Raw genomic sequence first — 19,589 nt, 5'->3', positions numbered from 1 at the left:
CCCCACTCACAGTAAAATAACCATCAGCCCACCACTCACAGATTCCGCCTTTAGGTAGCGCCACACGGCCCCTTGTAGGTAGCGCCACACAGCCCCCTTGTAGATAGTGCCACACAGCCCCCTTGTAGATAGCGCCACACAGCCCCTTGAAGATAGTGCCACACAGCCCCCTAGTAGAGCGCCACACAGCCCCCTGTAGAGAGCACCACACAGCCCCTAGTAGAGAGTGCCACACAGCCCCCTATAGAGCGTGCCACACAGCCCCCTGTAGAGAGTGCCACACAGCCCCCTGGTAGGGAGTGCCACACAGCCTATTAATTTCAATTGGAGGTCAGAGGTGGAAAACACTAGAAGACCATCAGCCCCCCACTCACAGTAAAATTACCATCAGCCCGCCACTCAGAGTAAAATGACCATCAGGCCCCCACTCACAGTAAAATGACCATCAGCCCACCACTCACAGATTCCCCCTGTAGGTGGCGCCACATGGCCCCTTGTAGGTAGCGCCACACAGCCATTGTAGGTAGTGCCACACAGCCCTTTGTAGGTAGCGCCACACAGCCCCCTTGTAGGTAGCGCCACACAGCCCCTTGTGGGTAGCGCCACACAGCCCCTTGTAGGTAGCGCCACACAGCCCCCTTGTAGGTAGCGCCACAGAACCCCCTTGTAGGTAATACCACACAGCCCCCTTGTAGGTAGCGCCACACAGCCTCTTTGTAGGTAGCGCCACACAGCCCCCTTGTAGATAGCGCCACACAGCCCCCTTGTAGATAGCGCCACACAGCCCCTTGCAGATAGCGTGACACAGCCCCCTTGTAGAGAGCGCCACACAGCCCCCTGTAGAGAGCGCCACACAGCCCCCAGTAGAGAGCGTCACAAAGCCCCCTGTAGAGAGTGACACAGAGCCCCCTGGTAGGGAGTGCCACACAGTCTCTCGGTTGGGAGTGCCACACAGCCTATTAATTTCAATTGGAGGTCAGAGGCGGAAACTACTAGAAGACCATCAGCCCCCCACTCACAGTAAAATGACCATCAGCCCCCCCACTCACAGTAAAATAACCATCAGCCCCCCACTCACAGTAAAATGACCATCAGCCCACCACTCACAGATTCCCCTTGTAGGTAGCGCCACACAGCCCCCTTGTAAGTAGCGCTACACAGCCCCCTTGTAGGTAGTGCCACACAGCCTCCTTGTAGGTAGCGTCACACAGCCCCTTGTAGATAGCACCGCACAGCCCCCTTGTAGATAGCACCACACAACCCCATTGCAGACAGCGCCACACAGCCCCCTTGCAGATAGCGCCACACTGCCCCCTTGTAGAGAGCGCCACACAGCCCCTTGAAGATAGTGCCACACAGCCCCCTAGTAGAGAGCGCCACACAGCCCCCTGTAGAGAGCACCACACAGCCCCCAGTAGAGAGCGCCACACAGCCCCCTATAGAGCGTGCCACACAGCCCCCTGTAGAGAGTGCCACACAGCCCCCTGGTAGGGAGTGCCACACAGCCTATTAATTTCAATTGGAGGTCAGAGGTGGGAAACACTAGAAGACCATCAGCCCCCCACTCACAGTAAAATTACCATCAGCCCGCCACTCAGAGTAAAATGACCATCAGGCCCCCACTCACAGTAAAATGACCATCAGCCCACCACTCACAGATTCCCCCTGTAGGTGGCGCCACATGGCCCCTTGTAGGTAGCGCCACACAGCCATTGTAGGTAGCGCCACACAGCCCTTTGTAGGTAGCGCCACACAGCCCCCTTGTAGGTAGCGCCACACAGCCCCTTGTGGGTAGCGCCACACAGCCCCTTGTAGGTAGCGCCACACAGCCCCCTTGTAGGTAGCGCCACAGAACCCCCTTGTAGGTAATACCACACAGCCCCCTTGTAGGTAGCGCCACACAGCCTCTTTGTAGGTAGCGCCACACAGCCCCCTTGTAGATAGCGCCACACAGCCCCCTTGTAGATAGCGCCACACAGCCCCTTGCAGATAGCGTGACACAGCCCCCTTGTAGAGAGCGCCACACAGCCCCCTGTAGAGAGCGCCACACAGCCCCCAGTAGAGAGCGTCACAAAGCCCCCTGTAGAGAGTGCCACAGAGCCCCCTGGTAGGGAGTGCCACACAGTCTCTCGGTTGGGAGTGCCACACAGCCTATTAATTTCAATTGGAGGTCAGAGGCGGAAACTACTAGAAGACCATCAGCCCCCCACTCACAGTAAAATGACCATCAGCCCCCCCACTCAGAGTAAAATGACCATCAGGCCCCCACTCACAGTAAAATGACCATCAGCCCACCACTCACAGATTCCCCCTGTAGGTGGCGCCACATGGCCCCTTGTAGGTAGCGCCACACAGCCATTGTAGGTAGCGCCACACAGCCCTTTGTAGGTAGCGCCACACAGCCCCCTTGTAGGTAGCGCCACACAGCCCCTTGTGGGTAGCGCCACACAGCCCCTTGTAGGTAGCGCCACACAGCCCCCTTGTAGGTAGCGCCACAGAACCCCCTTGTAGGTAATACCACACAGCCCCCTTGTAGGTAGCGCCACACAGCCTCTTTGTGGGTAGCGCCACACAGCCCCCTTGTAGATAGCGCCACACAGCCCCCTTGTAGATAGCGCCACACAGCCCCTTGCAGATAGCGTGACACAGCCCCCTTGTAGAGAGCGCCACACAGCCCCCTGTAGAGAGCGCCACACAGCCCCCAGTAGAGAGCGTCACAAAGCCCCCTGTAGAGAGTGCCACAGAGCCCCCTGGTAGGGAGTGCCACACAGTCTCTCGGTTGGGAGTGCCACACAGCCTATTAATTTCAATTGGAGGTCAGAGGCGGAAACTACTAGAAGACCATCAGCCCCCCACTCACAGTAAAATGACCATCAGCCCCCCCACTCACAGTAAAATAACCATCAGCCCCCCACTCACAGTAAAATGACCATCAGCCCACCACTCACAGATTCCCCTTGTAGGTAGCGCCACACAGCCCCCTTGTAAGTAGCGCTACACAGCCCCCTTGTAGGTAGTGCCACACAGCCTCCTTGTAGGTAGCGTCACACAGCCCCTTGTAGATAGCACCGCACAGCCCCCTTGTAGATAGCACCACACAACCCCATTGTAGACAGCGCCACACAGCTCCCTTGCAGATAGCGCCACACAGCCCCCTTGTAGAGAGCGCCACACAGCCCCTTGAAGATAGTGCCACACAGCCCCCTAGTAGAGAGCGCCACACAGCCCCCTGTAGAGAGCACCACACAGCCCCCAGTAGAGAGCGCCACACAGCCCCCTATAGAGCGTGCCACACAGCCCCCTGTAGAGAGTGCCACACAGCCCCCTGGTAGGGAGTGCCACACAGCCTATTAATTTCAATTGGAGGTCAGAGGTGGAAAACACTAGAAGACCATCAGCCCCCCACTCACAGTAAAATTACCATCAGCCCGCCACTCAGAGTAAAATGACCATCAGGCCCCCACTCACAGTAAAATGACCATCAGCCCACCACTCACAGATTCCCCCTGTAGGTAGCGCCACATGGCCCCTTGTAGGTAGCGCCACACAGCCATTGTAGGTAGCGCCACACAGCCCTTTGTAGGTAGCGCCACACAGCCCCCTTGTAGGTAGCGCCACACAGCCCCTTGTGGGTAGCGCCACACAGCCCCTTGTAGGTAGCGCCACACAGCCCTCTTGTAGGTAGCGCCACACAACCCCCTTGTAGGTAATGCCACACAGCCCCCTTGTAGGTAGCGCCACACAGCCTCTTTGTAGGTAGCGCCACACAGCCCCCTTGTAGATAGCGCCACACAGCCCCTTGCAGATAGCTTGACACAGCCCCCTTGTAGAGAGCGCCACACAGCCCCCTGTAGAGAGCGTCACAAAGCCCCCTGTAGAGAGCGTCACAAAGCCCCCTGTAGAGAGTGCCACAGAGCCCCCTGGTAGGGAGTGCCACACAGTCCCTCGGTTGGGAGTGCCACACAGCCTATTAATTTCAATTGGAGGTCAGAGGCGGAAACTACTAGAAGACCATCAGCCCCCCACTCACAGTAAAATGACCATCAGCCCCCCCACTCACAGTAAAATAACCATCAGCCCCCACTCACAGTAAAATGACCATCAGCCCACCACTCACAGATTCCCCTTGTAGGTAGCGCCACACAGCCCCCTTGTAAGTAGCGCTACACAGCCCCCTTGTAGGTAGTGCCACACAGCCTCCTTGTAGGTAGCGTCACACAGCCCCTTGTAGATAGCACCGCACAGCCCCCTTGTATATAGCGCCACACAACCCCATTGTAGACAGCGCCACACAGCCCCCTTGTAGATAGCGCGACACAGCCCCCTTGTAGAGAGCACCACACAGCCCCCTGTAGAGAGCACCACACAGCCTCCAGTAGAGAGCGCCACACAGCCCCCTGGTAGAGAGCGCCACACAGCCCCCTGGTAGGGAGTGCCACACAGTCCCCTGGTAGGGAGTGCCACACAGCCTCCTGTTAGGGTGTGTCACACAGCCACCTGGTAGTGAGTGCGACACAGCCCCCTGGTAGGGAGTGCCACACAGCTACCTGGTAGGGCGTGCCACACAGCCCCCTGGTAGGTAGTTCTACCTAGCCCACAGCCCCCTTGTTGGTAGTGCAAACAGCCCTCAGCCCACTTGTAGGTAGTGCCACACAGCCCACTTGTAAGTAGTGCCACACAGCCCCCTTGTAGATAGCAACCCCCCCTTCCTGTAGATAGCGCAACTGTAGCTCCCTGAAGGAGCGGAATCCCCGTGTGGCCGGGGATTCCGCTCCTGGAGCACTCCACTTTATTTCTCTGTCCATATATGGATAGTGACATCAGGGGAAACTCCTGAAGCAGAATCCCCGTCCACAGCGTTGCCGACGCTGTGACTGGGGATTCCACTCCAGGAGAAGCTCGTGTCATCTGTGTCCATTTATAGACAGTGACATCGTTGGCTTCTCCTGGAGTGGAATCCCCGGTCACAGCGTCTACAATGCTGTGGACGGGGATTCTGCTTCAGGAGTTTCCCCTGATGTCACTGTACATATATGGACATCAAGCGAAGCGCTCCAGGAGTGGAATTCCCAGCCACACGGGGATTCCGCTCCATCAGGGAGCTACAGTGGCGCTAGTATATAGCAGAGCAGGGAGATACCCTGCTCTGCTATAGTGCCGTCGCTACCCTTGCAGCAGCCGTAGCTGCTGCTAGCGGTGCCACCGCCCTCATGCCCGGTGTCGCCGCTAGCAGACGCTATAGCTATAGCTGCTACAGCAGTAGCGAAGGCACTGAGTGAAAAAGCGCTTGGGCGGAAAGGCAACTGCTGAGTCGCCAGGCTGGGCGCTTCTGAAACAAGCAGGGGAAGGGAGCTAGTGCAGTGCCCCTTCCACCTGCTGAAATGATGCACCCTGTGCGAAGGCACAGGTCGCACACCCCTAAGGCCAGCCCTGCTCTACCCCACTGGTGCCTGAGACAATTATCTACCATCCATTATGTCTGTTATACAAGTATTATCATTAATCATATGAGCAGAGGTGTAGCCAGGGGCACATGGGCCCTGGTTCAAAAGTTCAGCTTAGGCCCCTCTCTTGTGCCCACCACCCATAACAAAACCAAACTTTCTTCCTGTATGCATATAGTATGTGTATACATCACACGAGTAAGGGCTCATTCAGGAGTCTGCTGGTGGTAGGAAGTAAGGTGTAGTGGTCGCGGACCGCCGGCTTCTCTCACCTTCCGGCGACTTCAGTCCTTTGAGCTTCTGCCGGCATGCGCGCTCGTCCGCGGCCTTAAACGGCCAGTCCGTGTACCTGTATAATGTTCCCTAATCAATCCCCAGATCGTCCTGGACTATCTAAAGGGCTCTGCCCTTCCACTCCTTGCCTGAGTGTGGTTGTTGTCTTCCCATGATAGTCAAGCAAATGGTCCCTTAGTTGTATCCTGTTCCCAGTGTTCCCATATCCTGCTTGCCATAACCTGTATCCAGTAACTGTGTTTCTTCCTAAGCTGAAGTCTAGTGTTGGAGTCGTGTTGGTGTCATCTGCCACGTCTGACGTCATCTGACACTTCTGGCGTCATCTGACACACCAGGCATTAGCTGCCACACCAAGCATCATCTGGGCCACGAATCATCTGTGCCAAAGCATCTGCTACTTCTCGTGTCTGTCTGGACTCTCATACAAGTACTCTTGTGCTTAGACTTTCCATTGACTGTTGTTTGGTCAGCTGCCACTCCGCTACAGCAGAGTGGCCTAGTGGGTCCACATACCCCAGATTTGTGACACAAGTTATACAGAGCCAGCGTTATATTACAAATTAGTCAGCTGGCTCTGTAGAAGTCCCTTACTGGTTGACAGACTTTCTCTCCTGCACGGGGCAGCGGCTTCCTTTTTCTTTTCTACTGGCTTCCTCATTTTATGCTACTTTTACCTTTGCAGCATCCTCATATGAGTTATGTCACACATATGTGGTCCAGGGGCCACATGCAAGTCTCTTCAGGTTCGAGGCCCGGTCACAACTGTGTCCGATACAAACGCCATTGTAATGGTGGCCCCTCCCCGTGGCCACCGTATACTTACCTCTCCATGTTGTCGTCTGGCTCCTAACCGCCGCCGCATACCTCCATCACTCTGGGCTGGTCGCGCTCGCCATCACTGCCGCTCTCCTCCTCCACGTTCTAGTGCACATGCTGACCCTATTATTCTTAAAGGGCCAGTGTACGCCTAATTATCTACCCAGCTTTTCCAGGGTATAAAGGGATCCTCCCTGGTTTAATCATTGCCGAAGCAATTTGTTTCCTCCTAGCTCGCTGTGATATCCTGCTGATAGTTTGTTATAGAATTTCTGTGTTTCACTCTGCCTGTACCTTTAACTATCCTTGCCTGCCATATGCCCTGACCTCTTGCTAGTTACCCTTGACAAACCTCTGCCGTCTGCCTTAAGCATTTGCTTGACCACCTGCTGTGATTTTTGCTATACCTGACCCTACATACTGACTATTAATTTAGTATTTCACCTGTTTACGTTGCCCATCACCAAGGTAGACTACTCTGGGGGTAGCGACCTGGGGTTCCCCTGCAGCAAAGTACAGATCCCTCTATATATGATAAAGGGTGAAGACCTTAGACTCCGCTCCCCGGTTTAGCCCCACATCAAATCCCTTGGGGACAAAGCTTGTTCACACCATCCACTGCAGGCCCCGTGACAGTCTCACTATCCACATGCCCCATTACACCTATAGCTACGCTACTACGTTAGCTCCTATTGGCAAAAATGATAAACATTCAGGAATCTGTTTTAGAGTCATTTAAAATATAGAGTCAGGGTTAATAAAGTCCAACTGAGGATCAGGAAATCCGATGTCTGTGTAAATACATCCTTAGGCCATCTCATAGATGCCTTTCAACTTTATGCCCAACTTCTGCAAGCAATGGCCTTCTTAATGCAATATGGTTAGGGATATGTGGGATTGGTGTGATTATACAAAACTAACTTTATTACAAGAAAATGCTGGTCAACCACTGACCCAAATAAAATGCATACCTGTTTATAAGCCAAGGATCTTAAGCATTTGTATTTACTCACATATGTTCTTGGAATCAAACATCTTTATGATTTGATTGGTGTAACACATACAGTAAGACTACCGGGACTTAAAGAAACCATCTTCAGACTACAATAATCTGTGTTAAAGTGAATTAAGGGAATACAGGCTGCAGTAAAAGGTTCCTCTATTATACTGGGTCCTGCATGGAAAGTCAAACACCATATGTTTATGATGCAGTATCCATCCGTTATAAGGTTATTATTTGACTGCTTACAACTATAAGATTATAATATAATCTTCAAAGTTTCTTCAGACTGGAGCTTTAGTGTACTTCTGCTTTGATTATTAAACTACCTACCCTGTGCCTTTAAGATCATTTACTCGTCTTCCACTGGTCATCGAAGTCAATGAGGTGATTAAAAACTTCAAGCTGCTAGAGCAAAGTATTTGATTTACCCTGACATATTCCTAAATGCAGCTACACAATGCGAAGAGAGGATAGCCAATACTAACTTAAGTCAACTGTTCGACCTATACAGACCAAATTATTGTTAGGCTTTGTTCACACGACGGATGTTTCCAGGGGAAAAATCTGACGTGTATTCTGCCGATATTCAGCAACAGAAATCCGAGGCTGACTTTCAAATTTCTGCCGCAGTTCCAGACACATATTCTGCATGCACGTTATCCCCATTTAATTAGATAATCTGGTTGTGGCTTCCAAGGCTATTTGTGCATTGGAATAAGCCATGGAACCTGTGTCAATAAGTGACGTGTCTGAGTAACAGGGCGGTTTATCATTGACATCCATGGGAGCCTTATTACAGACAGAATTTGTGCATATTCTGACGTGGAATCCGCCATGTGAACAAGGCCTTATTATGTAATTTTATTGATTTTTTTCACTCTGCAAGTCAGATAAGATTTCAGGAGTGCATTGAACACATCCCTCTGATACAACAGGGAGATGATTGTAAAAAAAAATAAATGCAGCAAATGTTGTATCCCCATGTGCTAATATATAGAAGATTTACCGTAAACTTCTGTAATCTGGCCATTTGTGTTTATGTGGGGGGGCGGGAGGGAGACGTTGGCGTTAGCGTTTGTCTGACAGCTATCTAATGTGTATAGCTGAAGTGGTCACTAAAAATGTGATCTGTTATAGCCAAAGGGATGATTGGGACAGTTACTTAAAATATACTAATAGGATATCACTCTGCTATTAGCATTCCCTTTATTCATTGTGAAATCAATATGCGATATGTTTATTACTCCCGCATTATCCACTTTTAAAGCAAGCAGGAAATTGAAATGTTGTAAAGCCGTCTAATAATTTTGCCCTACCTGTTTTTCTTGTAATTTTCCCATCTAATATATACATTTGTTTTGTTTTCTGGTTCAACATAGCAGGCTTGAGTAATTGAAAGATTTTATATAAAAAAAAAAATCAATGCCGGCCACTGTTAAAGAGGCTCTGTCACCAGATTATCAAATCCCTATCTCCTATTGAATGTGATGGGCGCTGCAATGTAGATAACAGCAAAGTTTGTTTGTTTTTAAAAACGATCATTTTTGCCCAAGTTATGAGCAATTTTATATTGAGCTTTTCAATGGACAACTGGGCGTGTTTTCTCGTGTATTTCCAACTGGGCGTGTATTGTGTATTCTTTCACTGTACAATCACACTGTGCTGTGGATCATTCTGGGCTGGAACAATGAGAAGTGTATGATGCTGATTAGTCACTGATTGCTCAGCGTCATACACTTCTCTGTACAACACCCAGTTGGTAAAAAGTAAAAACACACCCAGTTGTCCATTGAGAAACTCATTAGCATAAATCTAAACTAGCTCATAACTTGCTCAAAAATGATCGTTTTTCAAAATAAAAACCACTGCTGTTATCTACATTACAGCGCCAATCACATTATGTAGGAGATAGAGCATTTATAATCTGGTGACAGAGCCTCTTTAATTCAGCCATAAAAATCTAGAAAAATGAAACAAACACGTGGTACCCGATTAACTCCTACTTTAAAGTCTAAATAATAACCCTTAACATTATCACAAATTCTAGATCTCAAGTTTTGGCATCACTGTCCGCTAAAAAAGCAGTTAAAGCCGAAACTAGCCTGTAACATAGAGAATACATATTGTAGAAGAGGCACCATGAAGATCTAGTATGCACTTAAAGGACCAGTGTCACGAAAAAAAATTTTTTTAGATCAATTTGATTTTAGTGTTTTATTAAACATTTTTTATTTATTTGTGTGTTTGTGTTTGACTTTTTTTTATTTTTTCACTTTTTCTTCCCTATGGGGGCTGTCATTTTTTTTTCCATCTCTGTATGTGTCGATTAACGACACATACAGACATGCAATACGGCACATACAGTCCCATAGTGAATGCGAACGGGGCCCGTTCCATCCACTATGCTGTACGCCGTCTGTGTGGGAACGCTCCCACACAGTCCAAGTTGAACTGTGCGACGTCCGGCGCCATTTTCCTGTGGACCGGAAGTCGCGGCCGGACAGTAAGATTACTACTTCCGGTCGCGGCTTCCGGACTTGTGCACTTGGAGCGGCGGTAGCAGACAGAGCGGACGGACCTGAGGGAGCGGCGGCGGCGGCAGGAGCGGGTATGTTATTTCTATGTATGTTCGTGTTTTAGTGTGTGTTTACTACTGTATGTTAACCTACTACACTGTGTGTTAGCTCAAAAAATGGCGACACACAGTGTAGGAGGTTTGACCGTTCAATCCCCTCGTTTCTCCCGGCACTAGCCAGGATAAAGGAGGGGGGATTCTGAGAGCTCACTAGAGCGAGTGAGTTTTCTCAAATTTTGCAGCATAAAGCAATGTGGTTGCTTTACCACATGCAATGCTGCAATTTTGGGAATTGCTCCATCTAGTGACCAGCGCTGGGAAATATTATAAATTAGAATCTAATTTATAATATTTCCTGACTCGTGGAAAAAATTAAAAAAATTAGAACAATGTTTAATAACCTATACACTAATTGTTTAACTAAAAAAAAAATACATTTTTTTTCTAGCGACACTTTCCCTTTAACACTAGTGGTCAGTCCTATACCCCAATCAAATGCAGTGCCCCTCACCTTATAATATGTATCTTATCTTCAAAGTAATAGACAATGATGTATTCGATTCTGGAGCAATAACGCTATCTATCTCTTATCTATTTAGCCCTAGGATATCTATATTTGCATAACCCCTGTTAGGGAATATAAATGTAATATAGTGGGGATCCCAAGGTCAAGATCTGCCAGAGCAGAGATTATGCAAAGAGGAGCTACCACTGTGAAGGACTCATCAATAATATAAAGAATAATCCACTCACTTCATATAAAGCTTTATTACTTTTGTAGGAAAGATGAATTCTGTTCAGCGGTGACAGTTGGTTTTGATGTACCCCCTATTATCATTATACCAATGGGGGGACCACTCATGTGAACACAGGTTGCCCGAAGCAGACAACCCCTTTAAATAACTTGTTTAGTCTATTCGATTTAGAAACCAGGTAATGTTACCTTTTATCTTGACTAAAGTACCACTCCCTACATATTGAGGCACATGCATAAACAGTGTTGGTACTATGATATGGAGAAAATGCTTATTGTTTAAAAACGGAAAAACTGACATTTGATAAGGAGTGTTTTTAAGATGCTGTGTTTTTAAGATGCTGTATCTTACGCGGCTTAACTGGTGATTTTCTAGAAGCATGTGACATCAAATAGTTGCTAGATGTGTTCTTAAAGGTTTATTCCCATCTACAAAAATCTAGCTATTAAGCTCACCCTTCTAAAGTTAATAATTTTTCTAATTACCTGTCTGTAGCCCAGCGATGTCGTTTTCGTGATATTCTTGATTGAAGTCGCTGTCCGTCCCTCTTTGTTTGTAGCTCATTGTCTAGGGATCCGGCCACCACTATTTACCTTTAGCGGTGGCCACGCATGCGCAATGATATCCTCTCATGAACGCGCATATCGGCGCATATCGGCGCAGTAGATGCAGGGCAAGGCACCAGTCGTGAGGAGAAGTCTGCGGTCCGCTGAAGGTTTGTGAAGTGTTTGTGTGTATATGTGTATGTTTGTGTGCGTGTGTGTGTTTGTTTGTGTGTATATGTGTGTATGTGTGTGTGTATATGTTTGTGTGTATATGTGTGTGTGTGTTTGTGTGTGTGTTTGTGTATATATGTGTGTCTATATGTATATGTGTGTGTGTGTCTGTATGTGTTTGTGTCACGGAGCGGGTTAGTGGACCCACTAGGCCGTACCGCCGCAGCGGGGAGGCAGCTGGCCAAACAACAGGACACCCCAGAAATACAATGTCCCGCACAAGGGTACCTGAATAGTCCAGATGGTGGCCGCAGCTCTGGCACAGATGAGATGGGTGCAGCAGATGGCGCCAAACGTGGCGGATGACACAGGAGCCGCAAGTTGCGCAGACATGGCAGATTCCTCCGGACGTGGCAGATAACACAGGACGTGGCGGATTCCTCCGGACGTGGCAGATGACACATGACGTGGCGGATTCCTCCAGACGTGGCAGATGACACAGGACGTGGCGGATTCCTCCAGACGTGGCAGACGACACAGGACGTGGCGGATTCTCCAGACGTGGCAGATGACACAGGACGTGGCACGACTTGATACTAGGGCAAAGCACGGGAAACAGGAACGGGGAACAAGGTACGGGTAACAACAGGAACGGGAAACACTAAGGGACCATTTGCAAGACAGACTGGGAAAACTAACAACGCTCAGGCATCGAACTAGGGGGCTGGACCCCACTTATAGCCCAGGGTACTCACGGGTCAAAGGTCGTTCAAGATGTCCGGTGCGGGCTCCGGCGGAGGTGAGTGGATGCGAGCGCTGGCGTCTCCTGAGGAGGAGGCTGGGGCCAGCGCTTGCCAACTCGTGGCTGCGGCTGTCAGTGGGAGGCTGGAGCTGACAGCCCGCAGCCACGGACATTACAGTTTGTGTGTGTTTGTGTATGTATGTTTGTGTGTATATGTTTGTGTGTATGTGTGTGTATATGTGTTTGTGTGTATATATGTGTGTGTATATGTATGTGTATATATTTGTGTGTATGTGTGTGTGTTTGTGTATATATGTGTGTGTCTATATGTATATGTGTGTGTGTATATGTTTGTGTGTATATGTGTTTATATGTGTGTGTATATATATGTGTGTGTGTATATGTGTGTTTGTGTATGTGTGTTTGTGAGTGTATGTGTTGTGAGACAGTGACAGGTAAAGTCATTGAGGGAAGGTACATTTCCCCTAGAATCCTGTCATATGTATCCTAGGCTCCAGGGAATGAGTATTTTTTGCAATAGAAAGCTCTAGCTTTCCAATCTCGGCTTAAGGAAAAGCCGGAAAAAGGGCCTGGAGTTGGATTGGGGAAGAGCAGGACGGGTTCCCCAATCCCTAGTCCATCTCTGTTTGTAGGACAAGGCTGCTGCTAAATTAGCTGCACCTGCAGCCTGTGTATAAAAAGGTGCAGACACAGTGTGTGTCAGTCTAAGCCCTGACTCAGACCGGAGACTACTAAGGCTGGAGTAGCCTGTATTCTATGTGAGTAAAGACCTGTGTTACTTTGTGTCCAGTGCCTGGTAGGAAGGCACTTGGTATAGTTAGATAATATCTTGTTTAGTTAGTGCTCAGACGAGCAGGATTTATTTTGTATTTTGCCTTGTTGTACAAGAGGCTGTTTCTTTGACAAGAATAAAAACACAGGCAAAGCCCTGTTATGAACTTTAATGCACGGTGTCCCTGTCTCTGGCTACTAAGAAACTGCTGTACCAACTTCTCCTGATGCTAAACCCCCACAGTGTGTGTGTGTGTGTGTGTGTGTGTGTGTGTGTGTATATATATATATATATATATATATATATATATATATATATATATATATATAAATATATATATATATGTGTGTGTAAAGCGGTAGTAGTAAAAGTTTAAAAGAAAAGACAAAGATATAGATAAAATATTTTATTGAAATAAAGCACCGCCAACACAACCCTCATTAACAATTTTATTGTAGAAAAAAAAAAGCAGTCATCAAAGTAGTCCTCGAAACCGACGTAGCCAACGACCAAACCGGTAAAAAAAAAACACAAACAAAAAAAAAAGTGAATAAAACATGTCGTAGGCTTATGCGCAGTAGATGCAGGGCAAGGCAAGGCCCATGTGTGATACTGACTGTTATACCATGTATAGAAGCCTACCACAAAGTTGGCTTAGATACAGGGCCCCAGCAGACAGTATCATACATGGCAATACATACATACATACATACATACACTACCGTTCAAAAGTTTAGGGTCACTTAGAAATTTCCTTATTTTTGAAAGAAAAGCAGTTTTTTTCAATGAAGATAACATTAAATTAATCAGAAATACACTCTATACATTGTTAATGTGCTAAATGACTATTCTAGCTACAAACGTCTGGTTTTTAATGCAATATCTACATAGGTGTACAGAGGCCCATTTCCAGCAACCATCACTCCAGTGTTCCAATGGTACATTGTGTTTGCTAACTGTGTTAGAAGGCTAATGGATGATTAGAAAACACTTGAAAACCCTTGTGCAATTATGTTAGCACCGCTGTAAACAGTTTTGCTGTTTAGAGGAGCTATAAAACTGACCTTCTTTTGAGCTAGTTGAGAATCTGGAGCATTACATTTGTGGGTTCGATTAAACTCTCAAAATGGCTAGAAAAAGAGAACTTTCATGTGAAACTCAACAGTCTATTCTTGTTCTTAGAAATGAAGGCTATTCCATGCGAGAAAATGCCAAGAAACTGAAGATTTCCTACAACGGTGTGTACTACTCCCTTCAGAGGACAGCACACACAGGCTCTAACTAGAGTAGAAAGAGAAGTGGGAGGGCCCGCTGCACAACTGAGCAACAAGACAAGTACATTAGAGTCTCTAGTTTGAAAAATAGACGCCTCACAGGTCCTCAACTAGCAGTTTCATTAAATAGTACCCGCAAAACGCCAGTGTCAACGTCTACAGTGAAGAGGCGACTCCGGGATGCTGGCCTTCAGGGCAGAGTGGCAAAGAAAAAGCCATATCTGAGACTAACTAATAATAGGAAAAGATTAATATGGGCAAAAGCACACAGACATTGGACAGAGGAAGATTGGAAAAAAGTGTTATGGACAGACGAATCGAAGTTTGAGGTGTTTGGATCACACAAAAGAACATTTGTGAGACGCAGAACAACTGAAAAGATGCTGGAAGAGTGCCTGACGCCATCTGTAAAGCATGGTGGAGGTAATGTGATGGTCTGCGGTTGCTTTGGTGCTGGTAAAGTGGGAGATTTGTACAAGGTAAAAGGGATTTTGAATAAGGAAGGCTATCACTCCATTTTGCAACGCCATGCCATACCCTGTGGACAGCGCTTGATTAGAGCTAATTTCATCCTACAACAGGACAATGACCCAAAGCACACCTCCAAATTATGCAAGAACTATTTAGGGAAGAAGCAGGCAGCTGGTATTCTATCTGTAATGGAGTGGCCAGCGCAGTCACCAGATCTCAACCCCATAGAGCTGTTGTGGGAGCAGCTTAACCGTATGGTACGCAAGAAGTGCCCATCAAGCCAATCCAACTTGTGGGAGGGGCTTCTGGAAGCATGGGGTGAAATTTCTCCCAATTACCTCAGCAAATTAACAGCTAGAATGCCAAGGGTCTGCAATGCTGTAATTGCTGCAAATGGAGCATTCTTTGACGAAAGCAAAGTTTGAAGGAGAAAGTTATTATTTCAAATAAAAATCATTGTTTCTAACCTTGTCAATGTCTTGACTATATATTCTAGTCATTTTGCAACTCATTTAATAAATATAAGTGTGAGTTTTCATGGAAAACACAAAATTGTCTGGGTGACCCCAAACTTTTGAACGGTAGTGTACATGCATACACACATATATATACATACCTACATGACCCCATATAGTAGTTAGTCCGTTGTCGATGCTCTCAGGTTTGGTGACTTCGCTCCAATGAAAAGAAAAAAGAAAAAAAAACCACATAAGACGTTCCCACGAAGATCTGAACGGTCCCGTCACTTTTCTTCTAACTGCTCCCATCCACAATAACAAAGCAGTGGGCGCAGATGACGTAATCACGTGAGCGTGATATGATTACGTCATCTGCGCCACAATGCATTGTTACTGTGAATGCTAGCGGCGCCAAGTAGCAGTAAGATGGAAAGTGACGGGACCATTCAGATCTCCGTAGGAACGTCTTAGGTGAGTTTTTAAAAAAAAATTCTGTGGTTCGCCGGGTGCTGATGCAGGACCGGTGCGGTGACTAAAGATATTACATGGGGGGGCAGCTTCGCTAAAGGGAGAGAAGTGGCTTGCCGCAACGGGGTGAAGAGTCTTGCAGAGAAGGTTTGCATGCTGTTGAAATTCACGGTGTTTGTCTCAACCAGGCTTACCATGCCTGGTTGAGACGAACATTCTCCCGATGCTGCTAGAACTAGAGCAACGTCGGGAGCGCGCACACTGCAGAGTGGTTTGATTGACATCGAGCTGCTCATGCTCCTTTTTATAAAAGATAACCAGCAGTAGCTGAGTTATCAAGTTTAAAAAAAAGTTACTTAGGGAATTAATTTTTTAAAAATTTTCACAGCAAATGTTTTATTATTTAATTCCAGCTTAGAATGTCTAAAAAAAAAAAAAAACTTGACTCAACTTGGGAATAACCCTTTAAGTTTGGATTCACACACAGCGTTTTTATGAAAAACGCCATGTTGTGGGCCAGAAATTAGCTTGAAGTCAATGTGGAAATAAAATCATGAAATTTTTTAGGTGGCTTTTTTTTATTTTAAGTTGCATTTTTTGGGTCAGTGGTGTTTTCCAAAATCGCAGCCAGTCTAGCTTTGGCGTTATTGTTTTTGTCCCATAGACATCCATAGGTTGTTTTTCTTCTTTGAAAAAACTGTCAATGTGTGATTTTTTTTTATGGCTTTTTTGGTGGCGTTTTTTGTAAGAGAAAAGCATGTTTTGCAAAGAGGGATACAAAAAATGGGAGCCTGGCCCGTAAAATCCGAAAAGTAGGACATGCTCCATATTTCCCGGCACGGTTCTACGGCACGGACACCTTTCCGTAGTGCTACGGAAAGGTGTCCATGGCCAATAGAACCGGGCGGGTCCGTGATTGTGGACAGTATTGCGGTCCGCAATTACAGAGTTTTTTTATTTTCATCTATCCGTAAATACGGATCCGTTTTCATTGGTAATTCGGTCCGTATTGCATTCGTATTTGATCCGTATATACGGATCCGTAAAAAAAAGAGAGAGGCTGCAAATTATGTCACCAAGATGTTGCATAGAAACGCTTTCGTAAATACGGACGGTTTATAGATGCACATTTGTAGCCGTCCGTATTTGCGGAAGCTCCCATAGGAGCTATTCTGACAAGAATAGGACAGGTTCTATAATTTTTTCAGCACGGACACCCATCAGTAAAAATACTGAAAGTTATCCGTGGCCAATGGAAATTAATGGGTCCGTAATTGCGGACCGTAATTACAAATGAAATATATGGTCGTGTGCATGGGGCCTTAGCAAATAATGCCACTAAAAACGCCATAAAAAATGCATTTACCATTTTCCCCAAAAACGTTAGTATTCTTAAATGCATCACACCTAGGCCCCAAGCACTGGCCGTGCCCGTAATCGCGACCCGTGATTGCGGGCACGGCCGGCTGCTGACGGCCGCCCGCATTTTTTGGGCCATGCTCCCATACAAAGTATGGGAGTACGGCCTGTAAAATGCAAAAGAACGGACATGTTTCATAATTTTCGGGACATTTCTACGGCCCAGACACCTTCCCATAAACAAACGGGAAGGTGTCCGTGCACAATAGAAGCAAATGGGTCTGTAATTGCAGGCCGTTTTTACGGTCGTGTGCATGGGGCATAAAAGGATGCGTGAAGGAAGCCTAAGGCCTCATTTACACGAACGTGATATACGTCCGTGCGACTAGCGTGCTTTTCACGCGGGTCGCACGGACCTATACAAGTCTATGGGGGCATGCAGACAGTCCGTGAGTTTTGCTCAGCGTGAGTGCGCTGAAAAAAACTCACGACATGTTCTCAATTTCTGCGTTTTTCGCGCATCACGCACCCATTGAAGTCAATGGGTGCGTGAAAACCATGCAGGTCGCACGGAAGCACTTCCGTGCGAACTGCGTGATTCGCGCAAGAGCTGTCAGACTCTGAATGTAAACAGAAAAGCACCACGTGCTTTTCTGTTTACTAACATCCAAACGGAGTGTCTTAGAGATGAGCGAACCGTCCAAACTGAACCGAACTTCACCGGTTTCGGCCGAACTCGTTTTGACCGAACCCGGCAAAATTTTTTCCGGTACGCGACGTCAGGAGACAGTCACTGTCCAGGGTACTGAAAGAGTTAAACTGTTTGAGTACCCTGGAAAGTGACTTCCGATCACAATATACATGAACGTGTAAAAAAAAAAGGAAGTTCTGACTTACCGATAACTCCCGGCTTCTTCCTCCAGTCTGACCTCCCGGGATGACGATTCAGTCCAAGTGACAGCTGCAGCCAATCACAGGCCAAGCACAGGCTGCAGCCAATCACAGGCTGCAGCGGTCACATGGACTGCCGCGTCATCCAGGGAGGTGGGGCCGGATGTCAAGAGAGGGATGCGTCACCAAGGCAACGGCCGGGAGACCGGACTGGAGGAAGCAGGAAGTTCTTGGTAAGTATGAACGTCTTTTTTTTATTCACAGGTTGCTGTATATTGTGATCGGAATTCACTGTCGAAGGTGCTGAAAGAGTTACTGCCGATCAGTTAACTCTTTCAGCACCCTGGACAGTGACTGACGTCGACTAGCCTCATCTCTATGATGGCGGCAGCGCGAAAATCACGCAGCCGCGCATCATACACTGATGACACACGGAGCTGTCAAGTGCCTTTTGCGCACGCAAAACGCTGCGTTTTTTTGCGTGCGCAAAACGCACACGCTCGTGTAAATGAGGCCTAAGTCAGCTATATTCCTCAGAAATTGTACATACTTCTCACAGCTGACCACTATTACGTGCACATTTTAGAAACCAGGACGACATTGAGAATGTTTGCTCCAATTGCATTTAGTCTAGACAATCCTCTGTGAGCTAAACAGCTTGGATTCCAAAAATAATAAATTTCACATTGGTACATTGTAACATAAAAAAGAAAGGATTGCTTAGACTGGTTACAGCTCTCGTGGTGCAGTTTTTCAGCTAAATTGTCGGCAGCGGAAAACTGCACGTAAAAGAAAAGTTTCATACATACCCGTAGCCATGGTAACGCGTCCCTCTGGCGCCCTGCAGGCCGGCTTCCTGCGATGACGTTTTATCCCATGTGACCACTGCAGCCTGCGATTGGCTGCATCGGTCACATGGGATAAAATGTTATCCCAGGGGGCTGGTCTGGACGAAGAAGCACAGCATTCTGGGTAAGTATAAGATAATTTTTTTTCCGAGTGGCGTTTTTTACCGCGGGATTGCAGCTTTTTCACCGCAAAAATCGAAACATCTGCTATCTTTGCGGGTTTTACCTCCCTATTAAATTCAATTGGGAAAACCTGCAACAAATAAGCAGCGATTGGGCAAATACAATGACATGCTGCAGATTAAAAAAACGCACCGCAGGTCAATTTCTGAGCGTTTTGTTTCCGCTTAACATTTACGCAGCGTGTGGATGCAATTTGCTCAAATCTCATCCACTCTGCTACTGTATTATGCTGCAGATTTTCCGCAACAAAATCCATTGTGGATAATCTGCAGTATTTACGCTATGTGTGGACCCGGCTTTAGGATTAGTCTGCAGAGCTATTTTTGCTGTACCAATTACCAAAAGCCCAACAGTCCCCATTAATATCAATAGGGTCCGTCATTATTTGCCTGTTTCCATTAAAAAACAGAACCATCATAATTGTTACAAACTGTACAAAACCATGATTCTAGTGTGTACAAAGCCTTATGGTGGTCTTACACGGCCCAACGTGGGTCGT

This window comes from Rhinoderma darwinii, chromosome 4 (genome assembly GCF_050947455.1).
Source record: "Rhinoderma darwinii isolate aRhiDar2 chromosome 4, aRhiDar2.hap1, whole genome shotgun sequence".
In the NCBI taxonomy this organism is placed as follows: Eukaryota; Metazoa; Chordata; class Amphibia; order Anura; family Rhinodermatidae; genus Rhinoderma; species Rhinoderma darwinii.
Note: the sequence above shows the minus strand (reverse complement) of the source record.